Below are 23,767 nucleotides of genomic sequence, written 5' to 3'. Positions count from 1 at the left end.
AATTTGGGTCGAATACTCTACCCTCGAAAACTGCTGCGAACCCACGCGCTGGTGGGCCGTCAACAACATTCTTCTAGTTTTATTATCAGCATTCTTCTGGTGCCGTTGCAGGAGAAGGTTCGTTGTCATAAGCATTCGTCTAGCTAACGCCAGAGATTGCACGATCAGGCTACCACTAGGCGTGGAATGGACCCCTCTGCGTCCTCGGGGGGGGGGGGGGCCTGGGCGTATACAGCCTCGGATCGTTATTACGTGAGAGTGTCACGGTGGGGGTGTATATGGGAGGTCGCGAGGACGCTATGGCTTCACGAGTGTCCCTACCCCCGACTCATTGGTGGACTAAGTTGACTTGGTTTGGTTCATTGGCAAACCCTGCTAACTTCTTCTTTGGGAACGGGGTTGTGTATCTGCATGGACAAACTTTGACCGGAGCCCCCAAGCAGGGGGCCGACCAGCCGACAATATAACCAAGGCAAAACGTTAGGATGCCAAACATGTGAAATTGAACAACTAAACGATGCATAAACGGAAGTAATAGCCGGGGAAAGTCCAGAGCTGGGGGAGGCCGTATGGCCCCAGGGTTGCCCTCAGGTGGGGTGAACCGAAATGTTACCTGGCAGCGGCCAACAAAAAGTCAACTGGCGGCCGAGCCGCTGATGTGCCGGAGGCTCCGTCGTCGCTTGATCTCCTGTCTCCGCGGTCGCGACCCTCACGGGTTCGCCGCCTCCCGAGTCTCGGGGCCTTCGCTTGGACCGAGCACCTCCTCCTCCTCCTCGTGGCGCCCCAGCAGGCGGGGTACGAGCCTGACCTGCTCGAGCCTTTGGTAAGTGGCAGCCGCGTTCCCCAGCCAGAAAGGCATGAAGACATTAGCGCCCGGGTTCTCCCACCGGTAGCAAGTCAGCGTAGGCCAGAAGGGGCCGTGTGTTGTGGCTACATTAGTTGCAGACACGTGGATGCAGATGCGTGGTCGGTCAACCGTGCCGACAACAGCGACTGCAGTTGGTGGTGCAGGGCAGTCACCGCGTCGCATGACCTCGGCCTCGCGAAGTTCTCGGATTGCTCTGATGACGGACTCACGAGAGCTGGTCGGACGTGCTCCGGAGCACGCCCTCGGGATGTGCTCAAACACCGCCTCTGCATCACTGATCAGGCTAAGGGCCTCCCCGATGGGAGCCCCCAGTCCTGACCCCAGAGTGGCGCCGAGCGCGCATCCCTATGCGATGGGGGGCAGGGCCCCGTCCCCGAGCACGGAGCCGGAAGCCCCGAGGCACTCCGTGGGGAGGAGCTCATTCTTCTTCTTGCGCTGGTCCTCGCGAGGCACCTCGTCGTCTTCATTGTTCGTGCGTTCCGCCGCCACCGCGCGGTATGCTTGCTCCAGTGCACAGACGGCATCCTTGTCATGACAGGGAATGGTGATGCTGCAGCCGCTCCCCGGCATTGATAACCCACAAGTATAGGGGATCGCAACAGTTTTCGAGGGCAGAGTATTCAACCCAAATTTATTGATTCGACTCAAGGGGAAGCGGATGAATATTCTCAAGTATTAGCAGTTTAGTTGTCAATTCAACCACACCTGAAAGATTTAGTATCTGCAGCAAAGTATCAGTAGCAAAGTAGTGTGATAGCAGCAGTAGCAACAGTAACCAGTAGCAGCAAAGTGACAGCAGTAGCAGCAAAGTGACAGCAGTAGCAGCAAAGTGACAGCAGTAGCAACAGAGTAATAGTAGTAGCAGTGACAACAGTAGCGGCAAAGTAACATAGCAAGGACCAGTAGGAAAAGCTCGTAGGCATTGGATCGACGATGGATGGTTATGCCGGATGCTATTCATCATGTAACAGTTATAACACGGAGAGATATTTAACTAGCTCCCGTTCGTCAATCTAATGTAGGCATGTATTCCGTATGTAGTCATACGTGCTTAGGGAAAAGAACGTGCATGACATCTATTGTCCATCCCTCCCGTGGCAGCGGGGTCCTAATGGAAACTACGGGATATTAAGGTTCTCCTTTTAATAAAGAATAGGACCAACGCATTAACACTTAGTGACTACATGAACCCCTCATACTATGGTCATCTCCGGGAGTGGTTCCGGCTATTGTCACTCCGGGGTTGCCGGGTCATAACACATAGTAGCTGACTACAACTTGCAAGATAGGATCTAAAACACACCTATATTGGCGACAACATAATAGGTTCAGATCTGAAATCATGGCACTCGGGCCCTAGTGACAAGCATTAAGCATGGCAAAGTAGTAGCAACATCAATCTTAGAACATAGTGGATACTAGGGATCAATCCCCGTCAAAACTAACTCGATTACATGATAGATCTCATCCAACCCATCACCATCCAGCAAGACTACGATGAGATTACTCACGAACAGTGAAGAGCATCATGGAATTGGCGATGAAGGAAGGTTGATGATGACGATGGCGACGATTTCCCCTATCCGGAGCCTAGAACGGACTCCAGATCTGCCCTCGAGATGAAGAACAGGAGGTGGCGGCGCCTCCGTATCGTAAAACGAGATGAACTCTTCTCCTTGTTTTTTTTCTGGGTGAGACAGACTAAATAGAGCTGAGATTGGAGGCGGTGGAGCGTTGTGGGCCCCACAAGCCTGCCAGGCGCGGCCAGGGGGGCCCGCGCCTCGTGGGCTTGTGGGCTCACGGCTCCACTTCCTCCGCTAATTCTTGCGCCAGTATTTTTCATAAATTCCAGAAAATTCTCCGTAAATTTCCAGGTCATTCCGAGAACTTCTATTTCTGCGCAAAAACAAGACCATGGCAATTCTGCTGAAAACAATGTTAGTCCGGGTTAGTTCCATTCAAATCATGCAAATTAGAGTCCAAAACAAGGGCAAAAGAGTTCGGAAAAGTAGATACGACGGAGACGTATCAACTCCCCCAAGCTTAAAGCCTTGCTTGTCCTCAAGCAATTCAGTTGACAAACTGAAAGAGACAAAAGAAAAAGCTGGACGAACTCTGTTTGTTCTTGTTGTTGCAACTATGTCTAACTCATAACCAGAATTTCAGCAAGATCACAAGCAAACCACATAAGCAAATGACATCTAAGTCTCATGGTAAACTCATATCAATGGCATAATCAATTAGCGAGCAAATAATAATAAGTCTCAAATGTCAACACTTCAATCAAGACAATCATGAAGCACTACAAACAGATGGTATCTCACTAGCTCTTTCTGAGACCGCAAAACAAAAATGCAGAGCACCTTCAAAGACCAAGGGCTGACTAAACATTATTATTCATGGCAATGAAGATCCAGTCACAGTCATACTCAACACAGTTAAAGGCAAAGCATAAAAATGACAGAGGTTCTCTCTAATTGGTGCTTTGTAAGAAGAGGATGACTCAACAGGAACATAAACAGACAGGCCTTTCATGGAGGGAAGCACTGATTTGCAGAGGTGCCAGAGCTCAAGCTTTGAAAACAGAGATAATAATTTTGGGTGGCATGCTTTCATTGTCAATGCAATGACTAAGAGTTATCACCATCTTTCACGCTACACATGCTATAGGCGGTTCCCAAACAGAAAAGTAAAGTTTTGACTCCCCCACCACCAATCAATCACACTCCACGACTAGCCGAATCCTCGGATGCTGTCCATACCAACATCAATCCGGGGGGAGTTTTGTTTGCAATTATCTTTTCGATTTGAACATGGAACTGGGCAATCCTATTACCGGCCCCTTTCTCGTGAATTATAGTGAATAAACATATATCGGGGATAACACGCCTAGCATGGAAGATACTGATAGCCCCCTGTCACCACATGAGCGGTTCGGGCATGCAAAACAGATTATTTCTTGAAGGTTTAGAGAGTGGCACATGCAAATTTACTTGGAACGGCAGGTAGATATCGCATATAGGTAGGTATGGTGGACTCATATGGAACAACTTTGGGTTTTTGGGAGTGGATAGACAAGTAGTATTCCCGCTTAGTACAAGTGAAGGCTAGCAAAAGACTAGGAAGCGACCAACTAGAGAGCGACAATAGTCATCAAAATGCATTGAGATTAACTAACATTGAGTGCAAGCACGAGTAGGACATAAATCACCATGAACATGAATATCATATAGGCTATGTTGATTTTGTTTCAACTACATGCGTGAACATGCGCCAAGTCAAGCCACTTGAATCATTCAAAGGAGGATACCATCCTATCATACTACAACACAGTCATCTCAAAATTCATGTGGGCATCCAAGACAAACCATTATAAGCTCCTAGCTAAATAAGCATGGCATCAGCAACTATGATCTCTAAGTTGTCATTGCAAACATGTTTCTCTCACAACAAAGCTGAATCAGGCACGATGAGCTAGTCATATTTACAAAAACAAAATAGATCGAGTTCATACCAGCTTTTCCAGGCTCAGTCACTTCATCACATATCGTCATTATTGCCTTTCACTTGCATGACCGAACGATGTGAAAAATAATAAGAGTGCTTGTGCATTGGACTAAAGCTGGAATCTGTAGGCAAACACAAAGGAGAAGACAAAGTAATATGGCTCTTCTACCTTGACCCAAAGAAAAAGAAAACTATTTACACGGGAAAGCTCCCAACAAGCAAAAGAAGAACAAGAAAATCTTGTTGGGTTTTCTCAAACTAGACAGACACACGAAAAGAAAACGAGAAAAGAAATAAACTATCATGGATGATACAGTCGCAAAGTGTGAACACCAACGAGCAAAGTGAAAGCATAAGCAAGAATGTAAAGTCGGTGAGAAACACGTACTCCCCAAGCTTAGGCTTTTGGCCTAAGTTGGTCTACTCCCAAGGAGGGAAATAACCAGCTCCAGGGTACTCCGGAGTGGACTGAGGATGCCACTGTTGTATGAGCTCCTTTGGCTCCCACTGATAAACTGGCGTTTGGTACTCGACTGGTGGCTCGGGCACGGGCACCTGTGGTTGGGCTAAGCCCCAATATGCGTAGATGTCCAAGTGCATAATAATGTACCTGCCTGCATGAAGATTGAACAAAGAAGGAGCAGGCAAAGTAATAGTCTCACGAATACCCTGACTAAATACGAGGTTATAAATCATCCTTCTAATTATATCTCTATCAAGAAAGTCATGGTGAACCATGCTATCGTAATCTAGATATCTCTCGGGAAGAAGAAGAATCTCTTCTTCCTCTTTAAGTCTAATAGGTATCTCAAAGTGTCTAGCAAGACGAGCAGCATAGATACCTCCATAAACAATGCCTTTAGAACGGTTCATGTTCAACCGTTGAGCTACTATAGCGCCCAAACTATAGGTTTTATCATTATAAAGGGCTTCGCGCAAGACCGCAAGATCTGGGGAACTAAGTGACCCAACTTTCCCACGGCCAATCAAACATTTCCCGCAAATAACGAGAAGTACCAAAGCACGGGAAAATGTATGCTAGCAGCTCTAGCGCAAGACACTCCTCTCTCCTCTCCTAGAGTAATAGTATCGATGAAAGCTTCCAAGTCCCGTGGACGAGGTTCATGAATATCACCAACGTGAGGTAATTTGCAGACATTGAAAAAATCCTAGATTGACATGCGCTAGGGGATATCATAAAGTTTGAGCTCAACCATAGGAGGATTCTTCCTCGGATAGAAGTTAAAGCTTGTACGAAGATATTAGTGAGGAGGAGGTATTGCAGACAGTTATCTTCAACGAAGGCGGTAAGGTCTGCGTTCTCCACCAAGTGATAAAAGTCCTCATAAAGTCCGGTGGCGCGTAATAACACATTGCTTGGCCACTCGCACGCTTGAACTTCTGCAACTCGAGGGAACAGATACTTGGGCTTCTTCTCACTTCCATCATCCTTGGGGTCACGGCTTGAAGAGCCTCTTAAGAACCTCCTCATCTTTTCCCTTGTCTATCTCTGAAAAATTCTGAAATTTTAGTGATTTAAAACAAAAGTGAACCAGGCTCAACGAAACTCGTAGCAATTACTCCCACAAGTGCCTAGAGGCCATATTACGCATCAAAACTACTTGGGACCAGCTAAAATTAGCATGCAAAGCTCAAGAACATGGTCACCAAGGCAACAAAAATACGCGAAGTATAAGGCACTAGAGCAAAAACTAATTGGACCAATGGAGGAGTCACTTACCAAGGAGCAATTTCCCAAAAACAGTTCGGAGAATGGTGCTTGGAGCAAAGAGATCGAAAATCCCAGCAAGAAGAGCAAGAACACGGGTTTGAGCTGCGGAACGATTTTTTCTGGAGGTAGGAGAACCAGATGGGAGCTAGAATGAGTGGAGGGGGTGCACGTGGGCCCCACAAGCCAGGTAGGCGCGGCCAGGGGGTGCCCGCGCCTCCAGGGCTTGTGGCCCACTGGTGCAGCCCCCAGACTAGCTCTTCGTCTCAGTATTTTTACAAAAATCCAGAAAAAAATCATACTTGATTTTTAGGACGTTCGGAGAACTTCTATTTTCGGGGTACTTTTCTATGGGACGCTAAAACAAAAGATAGGGAAAACTAACCTAAACCTATCATTTTTCTTCTAAGCAACCGAAGGTGAAAGCTTGGAACACAGGTTTGTGACTCCTCGATTCATCCATCTCATGGTCATTGAAAGAAATCTGTCAATGAGGTTGATCAAGTCTCCTCGACAAACCTTTTTGAATCGCAAAAGAGAACGAATAATTTTCGAATAGTCACTAGGTCACCTCAATGGGGATATGTATCTCCCCAACAAGCAAATCATACTTCATCTTAACGGGAGGTATAGGGCATTCAAAGCTTCCAATAAGAATCGATGAAGTTTTTTTGATAGCATTGATGCAATGTACTCGATATTGTTTCTTCGAAAAGTGCACTGTATGCTCATTACCGTTGACATGGAAAGTGACATTGCCTTGGTTGCAATCTATAACAGCCCCTGCAGTGTTTAAAAAGGGTCTTCCGAGGATGACCGCCATGGCATCGTCCTCGGGAATATCCAAGATAACAAAGTATGTTAAGATAGAAACATTGGCAACCACAACAGGCACATCCTCGCAAATGCTGATAGGGAACGCAGTTGATTTGTCGGCCATTTGTAGAGAGATTTCAGTGGGTGTCAACTTATCCAGTTCAAGTCTACGATAAAGAGAGAGAGGCATAACACTAACACCGGCACCAAGGTCGCATAAAGCAGATCTAACGTAGTTTCCTTTAATGGAGCAAGGTATAGTGGGCACTCCGGGATCACCTAATTTCTTGGGAGTTCCACCCTTAAAGGTATAATTGGAAAGCATGGTGGAAATCTCAACCTCAGGTATCCTCCTCTTATTAGTCACAATATCCTTCATGTACTTAGCATACGGTGACATTTTGAGCATATCTGTCAAACGCATTTGCAGAAAGACAGGTCTAATCATTTCAACAAAGCGCTCAAAATCCTCATCATCCTTTTTCTTGGATGGTCTATGAGGAAAGGGCATGGGTTTCTGAACCCATGGTTCCCTTTCTTTACCGTGCTTCCTAGCAATGAAGTCATTCTTATCGTATCTCTTATTCTTAGGCCGTGGGTTATCAAGATCAACAGGTTCAATCTCCACATCCTTATCATTGCTAGGTTGAGCATATTCATGAACATCACTATTGATATTATCATCAGGCTCATGTTCATCACCAGATTGTGTCTAAGCATCAGAGGCAGAGGCATCGTTTGGACTCTGAGGTGTATCATCATCTGGGTTGCTAGCGTGCAGGTTGCTATCATCTTTCTTCTTCTTTCTATGATGACTAGGTGCATCAGTGCAAACTCCTTGAGAATCTTGTTCAATTCTCTTAGGATGACCCTCAGGATACAAAGGTTCCTGGGTCATTCTACCGCCTCTAGTAACGACTCTAACAGAATTGTCATTCAACTCATTGAGCAAGTCATTCTAAGCCTTAAGTACTTGTTCTACCTGAGTAGTAACCATAGAGGCATGTTTACTCAGAAGCTTAAGATCATTGACATTTCTGTCCACACAAGCACTTAAATGACTAAGCATACGAGCATTCTGTTCCAATTTTCTGCTAACATAATCATTGAAACTCTGTTGTTTGGCGACAAAGTTATCAAATTCATCCAGGCATAAGCTAGCAGGTTTATCAAAAGGAATATCACTCTCATCAAACCTACGCAGAGAATTTACTTCTACTACCTGTATCGGGTTATCAAGACCATGGATCTCTTCAATAGGTGGTAGATTTTTGACATCTTCAGATTTAATGCCTTTCTCTCGCATAGATTTCTTAGCTTCTTGCATATCTTCAGGATTGAGGAATAGAATACCTCTTTTCTTTGGAGTTGGCTTAGGAGATGGTTCGGGAATAGTCCAAGCATTCTCATTGCACAAGATATTATTCAATAGGATCTCAACTTGTTCTACGGTTCGTTCCCTAAAAACACAACCGGCACAACTATCTAGGTAGTCTCTGGAAGCATCGGTAAGTCCATTATAGAAGATATCAAGTATTTCATTCTTCTCAAGAGGGTGATCAGGCAAAGCATTCAGTAGCTGGACGAGCCTCCCCAAGCTTGTGGGAGACTCTCTTCTTCAGCTTGAGCAAAGTTGTATATTTCCTGCAAGGCAGCTTGCTTCTTATGGGCAGGGAAATATTTTTCAGAGAAGTAGTAGACCATATCCTGGGGGCTACGCACACAACCAGGAGCAAGAGAAGTGAACCAAGTCTTAGCATCATCCTTTAGCGAGAAGGGAAACAGCTTGAGGATATAGTAGTGGCGGATCTTTTCCTCACTAGTGAATAGGGTGGCTATATCGTGCAGTTTGGTAAGATGGGCTACATCCGTTTCAGACTCAAAACCTGAAAAGAATCAGATTCGACCAGAGTGACTAACTCAGGGTCGACAGAGAATTCATAATCCTTATCGGTCACAAAGATAGGCGAAGTAGCAAACTTCGGGTCGTATTTCATCCTAACGTTCAAAGATTTTTCTTTCCACTTGCGCAGTAATTTCTCAACATCATAACTATCCTTAAACGCAAGAAAGTGCTCAGCTATCTCTCCCTCCATAACATAACGCTCAGGCATATCAGGCAATTCATTTCAAGGAGAGCTAGTTCTAGCAGGCAAAATAGCATGTTCTACTTCAATAGTATCAGCAGTTTCAGAAGTATCATCACATCTAGCAGCAACTCTAGCAATTTGTGCATCATGGAATGCACCTAGTGGCAAAGCAGTATCAAGCATAGCATCATCAGGAAAGCAGTATCAAGCATAGCATCATCATAAGCATCATGGGCAGCAGAAGTAGCATCATCAAGCACATGCGACATATCAAGATTTCTAGCAGGAGATGGTGTCACAAACTTACTCATAACTGAAGGTGAATCAAGTGCAGAGCTAGATGGCAGTTCCTTACCTGTCTTCGTACTTGAGGGCAAGACTTTAGTTCTTGGATCTATCGGATTCCTCATAGTGACCAGCAGACGTAAAATAGTCTTGATAACCCACAAGTATAGGGGATTGCAACACTTTTCGAGGGTAGGGTATTCAACCCAAGTTTATTGACTCAACTCAAGGGGAAGTGAAAGAATATTCTCAAGTATTAGCAGTTGAGTTGTCAATTCAACCACACCTGAAAGATTTAGTATCTGTAGCAAAGTATCAGTAGCAAAGTAGTGTGATAGCAGCAGTAGCAACAGTAACCAGTAGCAGCAAAGTGACAGCAGTAGCAACAGAGTAACAGTAGCAGCAGTGACATCAGTAGCGGCAAGGTAATGTAGCAAGGACCAGTAGGAAAAAGCTCGTAGGCATTCGATCGGTGATGGATGATTATGCCGGATGTTATTCATCATGTAACAGTTATAACACGGAGAGATATGTAACTAGCTCCCGTTCGTCAATCTAATGTAGGCATGTATTCCGTATGTAGTCATACGTGCTTAGGGAAAAGAAATTGCATGACATCTATTGTCCATCCCTCCCGTGGCAGCGGGGTCCTAATGGAATCTACGGGATATTAAGGTTCTCCTTTTAATAAAGAACCGGACCAACGCATTAACACTTAGTGAATACATGAACTCCTCATACTATGGTCATCTCCGGGAATGGTTCCGGTTATTGTCACTCCGGGGTTGCCGGGTCATAACACATAGTAGGTGACTACAACTTGCAAGATAGGATCTAAAACACACATATATTGGTGACAACATAATAGGTTCAGATCTGAAATCATGGCACTCGGGCCCTAGTGACAAGCATTAAGCATGGCAAAGTAGTAGCAACATCAATCTTAGAACATAGTGGATACTAGGGATCAATCCCCGTCAAAACTAACTCGATTACATGATAGATCTCATCCAACCCACCACCGTCCAGCAAACCTACGATGAGATTACTCACGAACGGTGAAGAGCATCATGGAATTGGCGATGAAGGAAGGTTGATGATGACGATGACGATGATTTCCCCTCTCCGAAGCCTAGAACGGACTCCAGATCTGCCCTCCAGATGAAGAACAGGAGGTGGCAGCGCCTCCGTATCGTAAAATGCGATGAACTCTTCTCCTTGATTTTTTTCCGGGCGAGGCGGACTAAATAGAGCTGAGATTGGAGGCAGTGGAGCGTTGTGGGCCCCACAAGCCTGCCAGGCGCGGCCAGGGGGGCCGCGCCTGGTGGGCTTGTGGGCTCACGGCTCCACTTCCTCCGCTTATTCTTGCGCCAGTATTTTTCATAAATACCAGAAAAATTCTCCATAAATTTTCAGGTCATTCCGAGAACTTTTATTTCTGCGCAAAAACAACACCATGGCAATTCTGCTGAAAACAGCGTTAGTCCGGGTTAGTTCCATTCAAATCATCCAAATTAGAGTCCAAAACAAGGGCAAAAGAGTTCGGTAAAGTAGATACGACGGAGACGTATCAGGCATCTTGAGGACATTGTAGCCATGGTGGATGACTGCCATGAACTTAGCGAGCGCTGGGTACCCGAGGATGGCGTTTGTATGGCAGGTGGATGTGTGCGATGTCAAAGACGATGACTTCAGTGTGGTAGTTCTGGCGCTCGCCGAAGGTGACGGGCAGATGCACTTGCCCAATGGGTACGGTGGATCCCTCTGTTACCCGTGAGAAGGGCTTGGTCGGCATGAGCTGCTCATAAGGCAGCTGGAGTTTCTCGAAGGTCTCGACTGAGAGGACGTTGAGCCCAGCTCCACTGTCAATGAGGGTCTTGGTGACGTGGACATTGTTGATAGTTGGGGTGCACATCATTGGGAGCTTGTCGGTCATGAACGAGCACCTGAGTTGGTCGCTTGGGTCGAAAGCAATGGTGGTCTAGGACCAGTTGAGTGGACACATTGCTTTAGGCCTCAGGAGGGCGGCATTCACTTCCGCGGCAAACTGCTTGAAGGTGCGGTTGGAGGCTGGGGTCTGGGCGTCACCCAGGATGGAAGCCACTGTCGTGGCCTCCTGGAAGCCCCCAGCCCCGTCGTCCTACCTGTCTTGATCCCTCCTCCTGGGCTGCGAAGGCAACAGGGGCAGTCCGGCCTCCCGAGGGTGAGCCTCACGAGGTTGGCCGCGTCGCTGCCCCTCCTGAGGATTATCTCTCCAGCGGTCCTCCTGTGGATGGCCATGCCATGGGTCCTCCTGAAGCTGGTCACGCCACCCCTGGTGCGGCTCACGGTCATCCCAGCGCCCCCATTGCGGCCTCCTTCGCGTGCAGGGCTTCTGTCGAACCGTCCGGGGCGCCTGTTGAAGTGCTCGACATGAACCAAACGGAGTTCTTGACATTCAGAGGTGTCATGGCCGTTGGTTCCATGGAAGATGCACGTCGCCCCCCCTCCGGATGGGAGCTCTCCCCCTCGGGTATGCTTCGCCTCAGGCTCGGCGGCAAGCACCGCCGGGGCCTTGCGCTTCACCTCCTTGGCTTTGGCTTTCTTCTCTTCTGGGTCCGCCGCCTGGGGCCCGAGGAGCGACACGTGTCCTTCTTCTTCCTTAGCGCATTTGCTTGCCAGGTTGAACATCTCCAGTGCGGTGCTCATTTCATTGTTCATGGCGAGCTCTTCCTTCATCTTGAGGTCGGTGACTCCGTCGGAGAAGGCCGAGATGACGGCCTCGTCTGACGCCTTGGGGATCTTGAGGCGCATGACAGTGAAACGATGTGTGAACTTGTGCAAGGTCTCTCCCTCCTGCTGCTTGAGCGCCACAGGTCGTTCACTGTGGGAGCGCGGTCGCGGGTGCCCTGGAAGTTGGCAATGAAGTGCTCGTGCAGGCCATCCCAGGAGGTGATGGACGCCTTCCGAAGGTTGAGGAGCCACGAGAGTGCGTCTCCCTTGAGCGCCATCAGGAACCAGCACGCCATGATCTTGTCGCCTCCTCCTACCGCCCTGATGCCCAGCTGTAGAGTTGCAGGAACTCAACCGGGTCTTGGGTGCCATCGTAACGTGGGGGCAGGTCGGGCTTGAACTTGCAGGGCCATGCGACGGCGTAGAGATCGAGGGCGATGGCGAAGCACCCCACCGGTCCAACAGGCACGGTACGCGCGGGGGCTGCAGGGTCTTGTTGCTCCACATGGTCTGCTTCGAGCGGGGCACGCTCCGGACATGAGATTTGCAATGCCGGGGGCGCGAACGCGTTAGCGCGGGACCGGGGGATCATGTGGCAGCTTGCTTCATCCCCGGGCCCCACCCTGGGTTCACGAGGTCGGGCGTGGGGTCGCGCTTCCGGCCCGGGCTCGGGGCCCGCGACACGTCGCGGAGGTGGGGGCGGCGCGTCTTGCTCCTTGTTGTTTGCTAGGGAAGGCTGGGGCCGGAGCGAGCAGGAGAGCGCCAATGAGTCACCGGCGGCAGCGATGAGCTCCTCAATGCGATGGAGCGAGTTGTCGTGGCGGTCTAGTGCGGGCCAGTAACGGAGCAGCTCGGTGGCCATGGCAAGCATGCGGCGGCCATGGGGCATCTCTGGCCGAGCGCGAGATGCCGACCCCGAAGGCCTAGCGAGCGATGGCATGGAGGTGCGGCCGTCAATCGGCCCGGTCGCCGGCTGGGAGGATCCCTATTTCTCTTGAGCTTCGGGACCGGTGGCGGCGTTAACCACGGGTGACGGCGATCGGGGCACGCCGGCGGCACCGACGGGTGCGGTCTGGGCGATGCGGGTGGTGTGGCGTTTTGCGTGAACCCGGCGAGCGTCAGCCATCAGAGCCGTGGGGCTTGGTGAGGGCGGAGCTTCGAGGAAACCTTGACACGCCCCTACCTAGCATGCCAAATGTCGGATTTCAGGCTCCGCCAAACCCTAAGGATTTGAACTCTGGGGCGTGTACGAAGATCTCTCCCTGCTTCGCCTCGCCTAACCCACTATGTGATGGAGACTATAAAGGACTCACACGATGGCGAGGGGAACACACAACACAACAGTTTACCCAGGTTCGGGCCGCTGCGAAGCGTAAAACCACACTCCTACTTTTGGTGGATTGCCTCTCACGGAGGTGGTGGATGAATCAGTACAATGCTCTTGGGCCTCCGGAGGCTGAGCGACTAGGTGTGTTGTTCTACCGTCTGAATCAACTGCCTTCTCAAGTGTCCTACCTTCTCTATATATAGCGGAGGCCCGGGTCCTCTTCCCTCATAGCTTCGGCGGGAAGGGATCCCACAATGGCCAATTTTGAAGGGGAACAAGTGAACATGCTCGCCTGTCCAAAGGTGGTCTTCGCCTACAAAGTAACTGTCTGTGCCGCAGAGACGGGCCCGTGGCTGACGTTTGCCCTACTCGTGGGAGGGTGCGGCTTTGTTGCACCTGAAGGAAAACCTTTGGAAGATGCCTTTGGGAAACCTGTACGCTCCCGCCTCCTTTGCACCAAAGGGGAAACTGCCCCGTCTTGCCATCTGCTGCTCGCCTGTCGTTTCCTTGCGTCATCCTTGACTCATGAGGCCCGATCTTGCCTTAGAATATCTGCCGCTCCGGAGCGGTCCTGAGGAGGCCCCTCCGGGTCTTAACGCCGCTCCTCCTCGTGAGGCTTGTCCCCTCACGAGGGCCTTTCCTTGAGCTGTGCTGGTCCCGTTGGTTTGCTCTGATCAGGCGGGCCCGCCCTGGGCCACAAGCAGGCAGGTCTGGGTACCCCCAATCCCTGAACGCCGACAATGTTTGATAAATATACGTGTTCACAAGAATTGCGGCTTCGGTGTGGTTATTGGTCTCCAGATGTGCCAACTTGTAAACCTATTTGGAAGAGAAGATGGTGTAATGATGCTACATCATGCTGTCAGATCATTCGTAATAAGGAACAGTTTCTCTTGTATTATGTACTATCTAAATTTATCCTTCAACATTCTGTTCTATTAAAGATGTTCTCGAACGCCAAAGTGCTCTGATCTTTGATATATTTGTAATTAAAACTGCAAAAATCTATGATATTGCGGAATATATTGAAGTTAAAATGCATTTTTAGTACCATAGTGCACATACATTGTTCCCGGATCTATAGCAGAGGAGCTCACATGCTGTCTTTTTACTATTGAAATCAAAACAATATAGCATAAAGTATTCAGAAAAGAATATATGGGCATGCAGATACTAGAATGAATCATGTAACAGGCTAAAATTTCGGATAACCGGAGTGGGTGAGAATACGTCTTCCAACATGCATCAAACCAGTTTAAGATATGCCTACTGTTACAATTCCAGCTTCTCCTTCACCTCTTCACTAATCTCCCCCTTGGTTGGCTTGGCCATCACTAACACGTAGCAGGTAGACCTGTTGGTAGTCCCTGCAGTCGCAAGGTGATGTATAAGGAGTCAACCATAATGCACTAGCTTACTTTCAAATGAAACAGAAATTAAGTTTCTCAAATATCTAAAGGGTGTGCCTTTTCTCAATTAGATAGCCCACTGTTACAAAATAAAGGTGGGCCAAACCCAATATTTCTGCATATAGAATGTACTACGAAAATAACTAAAATAATTTTGTGCCCGTGGGGTATGAAAAAGAGAGCACAAAATAAGATTGTGGGGCCTTAGATAAATCCGGGATGATATCAATGAGGAGTCCCCAATTATGGCGATAGTAGTTTCCTTTCTCTCATCATCTACCTTATATTGCCTTTTTAGGGGATCTTCCTTATACTCCCTCCGTTCCTAAATATAAGTCTTTCTAGAGATTCAACTAATGGACTACATACGGATGTATATAGACATACTTTAGAGTATATATTCATTCATTTTGCTCCGTATGTAGACACCTAGTGAAATATCTTAAAAGACTTATATTTAGGTACGGAGGGAGTATTATATTTCCTGATACTATTACTTTCGACCTCTCCTCCATCCCCCCTCGCGATCTCTCAGTCGCATCCCAACATACGTTCACAACAAGTCTCCCCCCTCGCCGCACCCCCCGCCCTTGGTGAAGCACCATCATCCTCCATGTCCGCGCCACCGTCCCCGGTGCAAAATGCTGGTCAATCTCCAACCCGATCCGGTACTATTGGGCATGCTATTGACAAGGTAAAGACATATTATATCTCTTTTCATCCTATACAAGGTAACTTTCTAAAAGTGTTATGCTTGGGTTTTCAGGAGAAGGTCAACAAGGTAGCAAAGGATGAGGATACAAATAATATGCAGGTTGAAGAGGTGATAAAGAAAGACGAGGATACCAACCCTAAGTCGATAGAGGTGATACAAGGATATTCTATTATGGAGGATACCGAAAATATGCAGATTTGAAGAGGTGATAACAATACAAAAGGATACAAATCCGGAGTCTGGAAAGGCCGCACAACAATCCATTACGGAGGGTCCACAAAACATGCTTTTTGAAGATGTCATAACCAAGGATGGAGATAGAATCCCCGAATTAACAAAGACGAGTTTTCTTTCCACATGGCATTACTATTCTAATTCTAATGCCACAAATCAGACTGTAATTTTTTAGTACAATATCACATAAAAAATATATGTTATAATATTATATTACCGTGTGTATCACGTACTAAGCAATGACAAATCAGGTGAAATACTCAACGATAGTGAAGTGGAGGAAAATAATTGCATGGAGAGCCTAGAATATACACCTCTTCTTGAAGAAAACATAGAAAAAAGAGAGGCCAAAGATTCTGAACATACACAAGTGAGTTTGCTTTTCAAACTATATCTTCCAAAATAATTTTTATGTGTTATATCCTACATAGGGATAATTCTTTGAATTTTGTCCTCGGAAATTAACCAACAATGAAACAAGTCAACAAATGGTGGCACCTAAGGACAAGGAATTGGTACAAACACCCGGCACGAAAGGACTTGAAACTATAGAGAACGAGCTAAGACAGCCCGTGCATATAAAGAACCATATACGACGACATAACAAGCCTAAGAAGGCACAAGACTACATTGTTTCTCCACAAGGCACAGAACAAAACCTTCGATGTCCTTGTACTGTTAAACTATTGTTCTTTTGTTCATTATAATTAAATGTTATCATGGCCATCAGGACAGATTATGCGTGCACTAGCGATGTTTGGTCGGCCATAGAAACTATAAGATCTGAACCAATCGAAGAGCGACATTTGGTGAGCATCGACGACGCATATTGAGAAAAATACATTTACTATCTCTTTTAACTATCGGACAATGGATTGGCGATGAAGTAAGTAGAATAATATTGCATTATGACAATAATACGTTATTTGATTGTGAGTATGTGTCAGCTAATATATTATGTATATTTTAAATTGTAGGCCATAGGCGCGTATATAAATTGCATGACTGCTGCTGAGCATCTACAAGTAAGGTCAGGTGGAAGTGTGTTCTTAGAGAATGCATGGATCTCTAAGATGATAAAGCTCGGTAACAACCTACCTTCAGATGACACAAATGAAGTACCAGTATGGCATTAAAGAGAGCTGAAAAATATTTCGAAAATGATATGGTTAGTCTTACTTTACTACATATTTCTATGAATTAGAGCAAGAACGGCCAATTCGTCCACATAGGAGTACATCTCAAATAATATTTTTCTTCAGATATTCATTCCAATAAACATGAACGATGTTCATTGGTACCTATGTGTTATAAATGCTAGAAAACTATGTGTTCAAGTGCTCGACTCGCTAGGCACATCAATGAACCACCAGGACCTCAATGATACGGCTAGTATTTAGTACTATAGTGAAGTCTTTTCATAAGAAGGTTTTTCTCTTGACAATTTCTTGCTTGTGATGCTTATGCTTTTTTCATTTGTTGGTGCAACAGCTACAAGGACTGGAGGATTTATTCAAATATGCATCCAAGCACATGGAATTAAAATCCGATAAGTGGACTGATCTAAATGTTACAACATGGAAAAGAGAAGAACATATTAAGAACAGACCTCAAACGGATGGATACGGCTCCTAACATAACTCAGTCCATTTTTGCTTATGAGGGTACATTCGTTCAATTCTTCTTTTATCGAGGTTGTCCAGTATGACTATGTGGTTCAGCCATCATCATTTTATGATACTAATAATATTTTGTTCATATCTTTTTTATTAATCATATCAAATTTTTGCAATCATCCAGGTCATCTTGTGATCTCTGGATGTTATATTACATGGAATACTTCACGGGAGATAGTTTGTCCGACACCCCCGAACAGGTATATCTTGCATCGTACCATGATACTATCTATTTCATGGTGTATAATTATTTGAAAACTAAGTCTTATTATTATTGCTTCACTTTAGGTTCATATCACATATTTTAGAACAAAATTAGCGGTCATTTTAGTCGACTCGGAATTGAATGATGATGATATAAGAAACCGGAACTTCGATGATGATGAAACCAACACGGATCCCACCGATGGTATGATTGTGGAAAGACCTCCTAACAAACCAAAAGCATCCAACTCATCATCACAAGTTGAGCTCAACTCGCAATCATATATCCTTTCGTCGTCTGTCACTCCAACAAATGACGACTTAATAGACGAACTTTGCTTGTTCATCAGCATGGTTGATGATGTCCCTTTTCTACAGTAAGACACATTTTTCCAGTTTATTTTTGTTTCTAATAAATTATTACTCTTGTATAACTATAATTGACAGAATTCCCATTTCACACGAATGAATGGGTGAGAAGCTCTCACCCTTATCCTATTAGTCTAAATTGAAACAACTAAAAAACATATTAAAGAATGATGAGTACAGGGATGTTGATTGTTTTAATATGGTTGTGCGGATACTAGCATGCCACGACGTCCAGCTTACTAGAGACATCCTAGTACACTATATGGATCCACAATTTTGTGTAAGTTATTATAATCATATATTACATTTTGCTTCATTATACTAATGTTTTATTATATTATTGTAGTCCATGTCCCACTATGCACGAGTTCCAAGTCATCGTGATGGCATGGACATTGCTATGTTGGCACGACTATTTGATAGCTTGCCTGATAGGAATGAGTATCATATCTCAGAATGTGATATGGTAAGATTTGAATTTGAAGTCATTGTTTATAAGGTCTTAATGAATGATAATGATTGTTGTGTTTCTAAATGTATGCATCATTGCACGTTTTGTTGCCCTTTGATATTATTGGGCTATATTTATTGTTCGTCTTGGACCAACATAAAAAAGTTGTCTCTATTTTGGGCCCGCTTTCAATACCCACTTTCGAAAAGCATATACTTGAAAGTATGTTTAATGATCTAAACCTTGCTCTCCAAATTGCAAACCCTGCCTTCAAGGACAACATCTTGACATGGGGATGCAAAGTTTCCGTTGTTCCCACAAACTCATACGGGTAATAATTTTGTCTCTCTTTTTTACGAATAGGGTAATAATCTTGTCAACACATCACAATCTTAACTGATTCATTCAACTCACATGTAACATCTCATACATGCAGTCCTCTCTTTGGTTATTTGGTTTTCAACTTAATGCATTCATGGCACGATGGAACGTTACAGTTTCTGGTACCCAAGGTAAGTATTGACACCATGATCATTCCTATACACGTTACGCATGTTTTTTAATAACAATGTTATATAATACATATGTAGGATGATTTTGAACTCACGAAGCGATTTTTGGTTCATATTTTGAAGTATGAAGAGAATGAAGTTCTAAACCATATCCCGGTCTAAGAACGAAGCATTATAGATCCCATCAAAAGATGGACCTTCCATAGCGGACCATCATCAATTAGTGACTACTAGGTTGCATATAGTATAGAAACTGCTTCACAAATTTGTGGATATGAACAACAAAAATGTTACCACATGCATGGAAAGAAGCGGATAGATAGCAAACGTGTATGTGTTGCACTAACAATATTCCACAAATGAATGGCGATGTGCTGAAGGCATGTCTGTTGTGCATAGAATGGCATAAGCATAAAATAGTTCAGATGTAAATTGATGGAGCCACATGCATTTCTGATACAAAATGTGCAGATACTAACTTGGTTGTGACCCTGGAACTCTCGGTTACCAAGGCCCTGTTCGGCAATCCACAAGCTCCTTAAAATCCAAGGATCTGTGGAGCACCTGTTTGATCGCTCCAACATTTTCTACTACAACTCCGTTCGCTCTGGGAGGGAAACCGAACAGACCCTAATTGTCAGTAATAATGCAACATTACAACGTGAGAATACCACTCAAATCATGCAACTGCCACAAAAAGCAACAACTCAACATCAATTAGAGCTAGCTGATAGTGACAAATTAAGCCACCCAGAATCTAAATCCACAAATGAATATACCCAAGCATCATTGATACTGAAAAATTAGAGCTAGCTGATACTGACAAATTAGAGCTAGCTGATATCAAAAAATCTCGTGTGTTATGTTGTATGTAAAGCGAGTATGGATGCTAGATCTACCATCTCAACTACATATCGAAAGAGAGGCGCGAGGAACCACATCAGGGATGGAAGCACCGTACCAAATCGAAACGAGAAAGGGGAAGAGGGGGAGGGAGGAAAAGGGAGACCTTCCATGGCGGCACGACATTCCGAGAAGAAGAAGCAGAAGGGAGCGCAGCGTCCCGAGCTCCATGTCCCTTGACGAGGGCGCGAATCCGCTCCATCTCGCGCCGCCTAAGCCTGAGGTGCTCGCATAGACGCAGAGGATCTGGTTTGCTCTAAGATGCCCACTCCCTCATCGTGTCCAACAGCTCGCACCGAGATCTGCGCTAAGACACGATGGCGAAAGAGTTGGCGGTGAGGCGAACCCATGATGGGGAGAGGATGTGGCAGGGCGACACCATAATGGGAAGAGGAGGCGATGGGCCGAGGCCATAGGTGGTGAGGGGCGGGGGAGGAGGCGCCGGACGACGTCCTGGCTGGAGAGGAGGCGGTGTGCGGCAGCGTGCGGGCAACAGGCGAAGGAGAGGATGCTGCGGGGACGACAGGTGGCGGAGAAAGCGAAGCGTTGTGTGTGTGCGGTGAGAAATTGATAGCTTCTTAGTGAGATTGAAAGGGCGGCCACCGCTGTCTCTTTTTTTCATACTTCCCGTCGCTGTCTTTTTTTAGTTTGTTTTTTTAGCAAAATTTCCTTTTTAAAGAGATTGGTTTTTTTTGCATCGGAGAGATTGGCTGTTTGACCGTGCTATAGATAATGTTGTGTAGTTGTTATTTTTATGTATTTTTGGAAGTAATAATTACAATATATTTATGTGATCATGAATTTTATCTGAAAACATGTGTATGGACCACATTTAAATGATCGGAAAAAGGTCGACTAAAAGGAAAATAAAATTCAAAATATAGTTAATGATTTTTATAGACTATACTAGGAAAATGGCCCATGCGTTGCAACGGGAGAAAACGGTAATGACCATGTAAAATGATACCGAGTTTAAGTAGGACCAGAGTTGAAATAGCGTCCACCTCCAATTCCTATACCATGGGTTCGATTGGCAGACCTTTGCACTATTCCAGCTCCACCTACCATCACCTTGCCCTTTTGAGTCGAGACGCGCCTCACTCACGGCTATCTCACCCGAGCTCTTTTGTTGCCTCCCCCGGGCCCTTCATTGTGCATCCTTGGCGCCTTTCATCTTCAACCACGATTTTATGTAAACACATGTAGACATTTTAGAATATAAGATGCATCAGTTTCATTCAAGTCAAACATATTTTCGCATTCTTGCTGATATCCGTATTGTGCTAATTTGCTTGATTTAGTCGAGTCAGAACAGGTTTTCTTAGATATGAACATGTAATAAAATACTCTCTTCGTCCCAAAATAATTGTCTTAACTTTGTATTAGCTTTAATATAAAGTTATACTAAGGTTAAGACACTTATTTTAAAACGGAGGGAGTAGTACTAAAAGATTATGTATGTACATTGTACGCAAGTATTGCTTGAAAGTTTTATCATTGTATGAAGAAAACGAAATGGAAATAGCTAATCATGCCTCTATCGGTAAGGAGAAGCAAAATACATAACGCTAGTTTTATTTAGTTCCTAACTTAGGCCTTGCCCTGATCACTTTCAGGTTGTTGCCGGCCTGCCGGCGCCTCCCGTCGTGACCGGCAAGCTTTCTTTCTTTCTCTGTACTCACTTCATGCTATCTTTCAATCAATCAGATCAATATCTAAGCTGATTAGCCATTGGATCATCCCATCTCTCTGTTTACGTTTACATTGATCAAGCAAAGGGCAAATTAGATGCCACTCAAGGGCTGATGAAGGATCAGGCTGTTGTTGCATCTCGTCTCCATGGACCAAAATAGAGGAAAGGGCAGCACAGGGGACCCTGAGCCACACCAAAGCCATGGCTTAGATAGCCACGCACATACTGATGTAGCGATTAGCCAGTTGTGCCCTTGGTCAGCCGTCGCCACAGCTCTGATCCAGATCGACATGGCTCCGATCCAAATCGCCAACGCTGTGCGCCGCGCCCTAGCACAGCCACGCCCTAGCCCAGGAGCATCGCCGGCAGCGACATCCGGTGCCATAGGGCCCCGCCCTCGCCGAGGAACAGCGCCACCGGGTCGCACCCTCGCCGAGGAACAACGCCAGCAGCCACATCCGGCGACATCAGCCCGCGCCCTCGTAGAGGAGCATCGCCGACAGCGACATCTGGCGTCACCGGGCCGCGCCCTAGACGCCTCCGATCGGGCCGCGTCCTGGGCCTCGGCTGCGGCGAACCGCGCGCGAAGGTCTCGGACAGCGCGGGAAGAAGGGCGCCACGGAGACGAGGCCGGTCGGGGTGCACGGGGGATAGGACGACAGACGATGGCATGGCGGAGGAAGCGGGACGGCGGAGGATCCAGATGAGGGTGAGATGCGCCCCCTCCTCAGGACGACAATGGGTAAGCCGGGGAGGAGGGTTATTAAATATAAACGAAACGTTTTTTTTTATAACTTAAAAACGTACAGCGGGTTGAATCTGGAAACGCGAGGGGTGTTTTTGCAAAAAAGCCAGCGACGTATGACAGAAGGGCTGCACGCTTTATTATTAAGGGAGATAAGATACGTACACTGTACGTGGACGCTTACTAGCGAGAAAAAAAGAAGACCTACGATGGAATACGGTACTCCCTCCGGTCCTTTTTACTTTGCAAAGTTTGACCAAATTTATATTAAAAAATATCATATCTACAATATCAAATATATACACTATGAAACTACATTTCATAAAGAATCTAACAATATTGGTTTGACATGATGAATATTGATAATTTTTTGTATAAGTTTAGTCAAAGTAGAGATGTTTTGACTTCGAACAAAACTTATATGAAAACTAAAAAAAGACGGAAGGGAGTACAAAACAGTAGGTCTTGCGTGGACCCAAACCGTATGAGAGCGACGGCGGTCGCGCACGAGAACTCTGGTCCGTGGACTATCGTGAGAAGCCGATCCGAGCCAGGGATGAGATAAGGTGTACTTGACGGCGGTGGACGTCTGCGCCGTTTGTCGATCATTCTGAAACCCAAGCCGTCCCTCTTTTCCCCGCACACCACGCTGTTCCCGTTGTGAGAAGGCGCTTGCGGCGGCGCTCGTTTTACACTGGCGGCGACGCGAAATAATGGAGGATTCTGGGCTGGAGCTCTTGCTCGATGCCGTATTAGTTCGAGCAGATCTGCAAACAAGGTTTTCTAGGATTTGTTGTGCTGCCTGTCCTAAACTCCTAATTGTAGAAGAAACCTAATGAAAGGACCTTGGTGTCCGCCATTTCCGTCTTCTTGCAGGTGGAGTTCGCCGACAACCTTGAGCACCTAGATCCGGTTCCTCTGGTCTTGTTGCCCAACAACGGAGCGGGCCTTGCCGTTCCTGAAGACTCGAATGCTGGGTCTGGCTGTCAGGCTGTGCTCAGCAGCTTTTGGGCGATGGGACTGTTAGAGAACGAGTTTGGGTCCGCCGCCGTCCGGATGGCTCTCCGACGAGGTCGGTGCAGTCGACTGACAGAGTCAATCCAGAAGCACCTGGCTGGACAAAAACTTATGCACCCCTACTCCTCCAAACTATCCTCCTGTAACTTGTTGAACTGTGGCTGCATCTTCGTCTCCGCTCCGCAGCGTTTATAAGAAAAAAAGATGGGTTACTTTTGCTGAAAATCGTTGGTAGAAAAAAAGGACCATCACAAAAAGTAAGCCTCGAATTCTAGCTCATCCTAATTTGATAGTCAGAACGACGTTCTTCATGCTGTTTAAAAACTTGTTGCAGTACATCTAATAGACCGAATATTGTTCCTGTATTAAAAATCGTAGACTAAAAAAACAAACTGTTTGGCTAAAAACAGGTTACGGCTAAGCAGTGCACGACCCTCTTCCATGTCCTATCACATGCTCCCTCCGTTCCTAAATATAAGTCTTTTTAGACATTTCACTAAGCGAC

The 23,767-nt window shown here is 46.1% G+C and overlaps 2 long non-coding RNA genes across 2 annotated transcripts; one reads left to right on the top strand and one right to left on the bottom strand.

Annotated features, from left to right (window-relative positions):
- Positions 1-14,522: 14,522 nt before the first annotated feature.
- LOC123412408 lies at positions 14,523-20,289 on the bottom strand. Its single transcript, XR_006613496.1, has 2 exons — positions 19,914-20,289; positions 14,523-14,701 (listed from the first exon to the last, which is right to left on the bottom strand). It is a non-coding gene; the product is annotated as an uncharacterized LOC123412408 (long non-coding RNA).
- A 2,359-nt stretch (positions 20,290-22,648) lies between these two features.
- LOC123409939 lies at positions 22,649-23,487 on the top strand. Its single transcript, XR_006612945.1, has 2 exons — positions 22,649-23,023; positions 23,122-23,487. It is a non-coding gene; the product is annotated as an uncharacterized LOC123409939 (long non-coding RNA).
- The last annotated feature ends 280 nt before the right edge of the window (positions 23,488-23,767 follow it).

Source organism: Hordeum vulgare, chromosome 7H, assembly GCF_904849725.1.
Source record: "Hordeum vulgare subsp. vulgare chromosome 7H, MorexV3_pseudomolecules_assembly, whole genome shotgun sequence".
NCBI classification, from domain to species: domain Eukaryota; kingdom Viridiplantae; phylum Streptophyta; class Magnoliopsida; order Poales; family Poaceae; genus Hordeum; species Hordeum vulgare.
The sequence above is the reverse complement of the archived record's forward strand: the minus strand, read 5'-3'. Positions and strand labels throughout refer to the sequence as shown.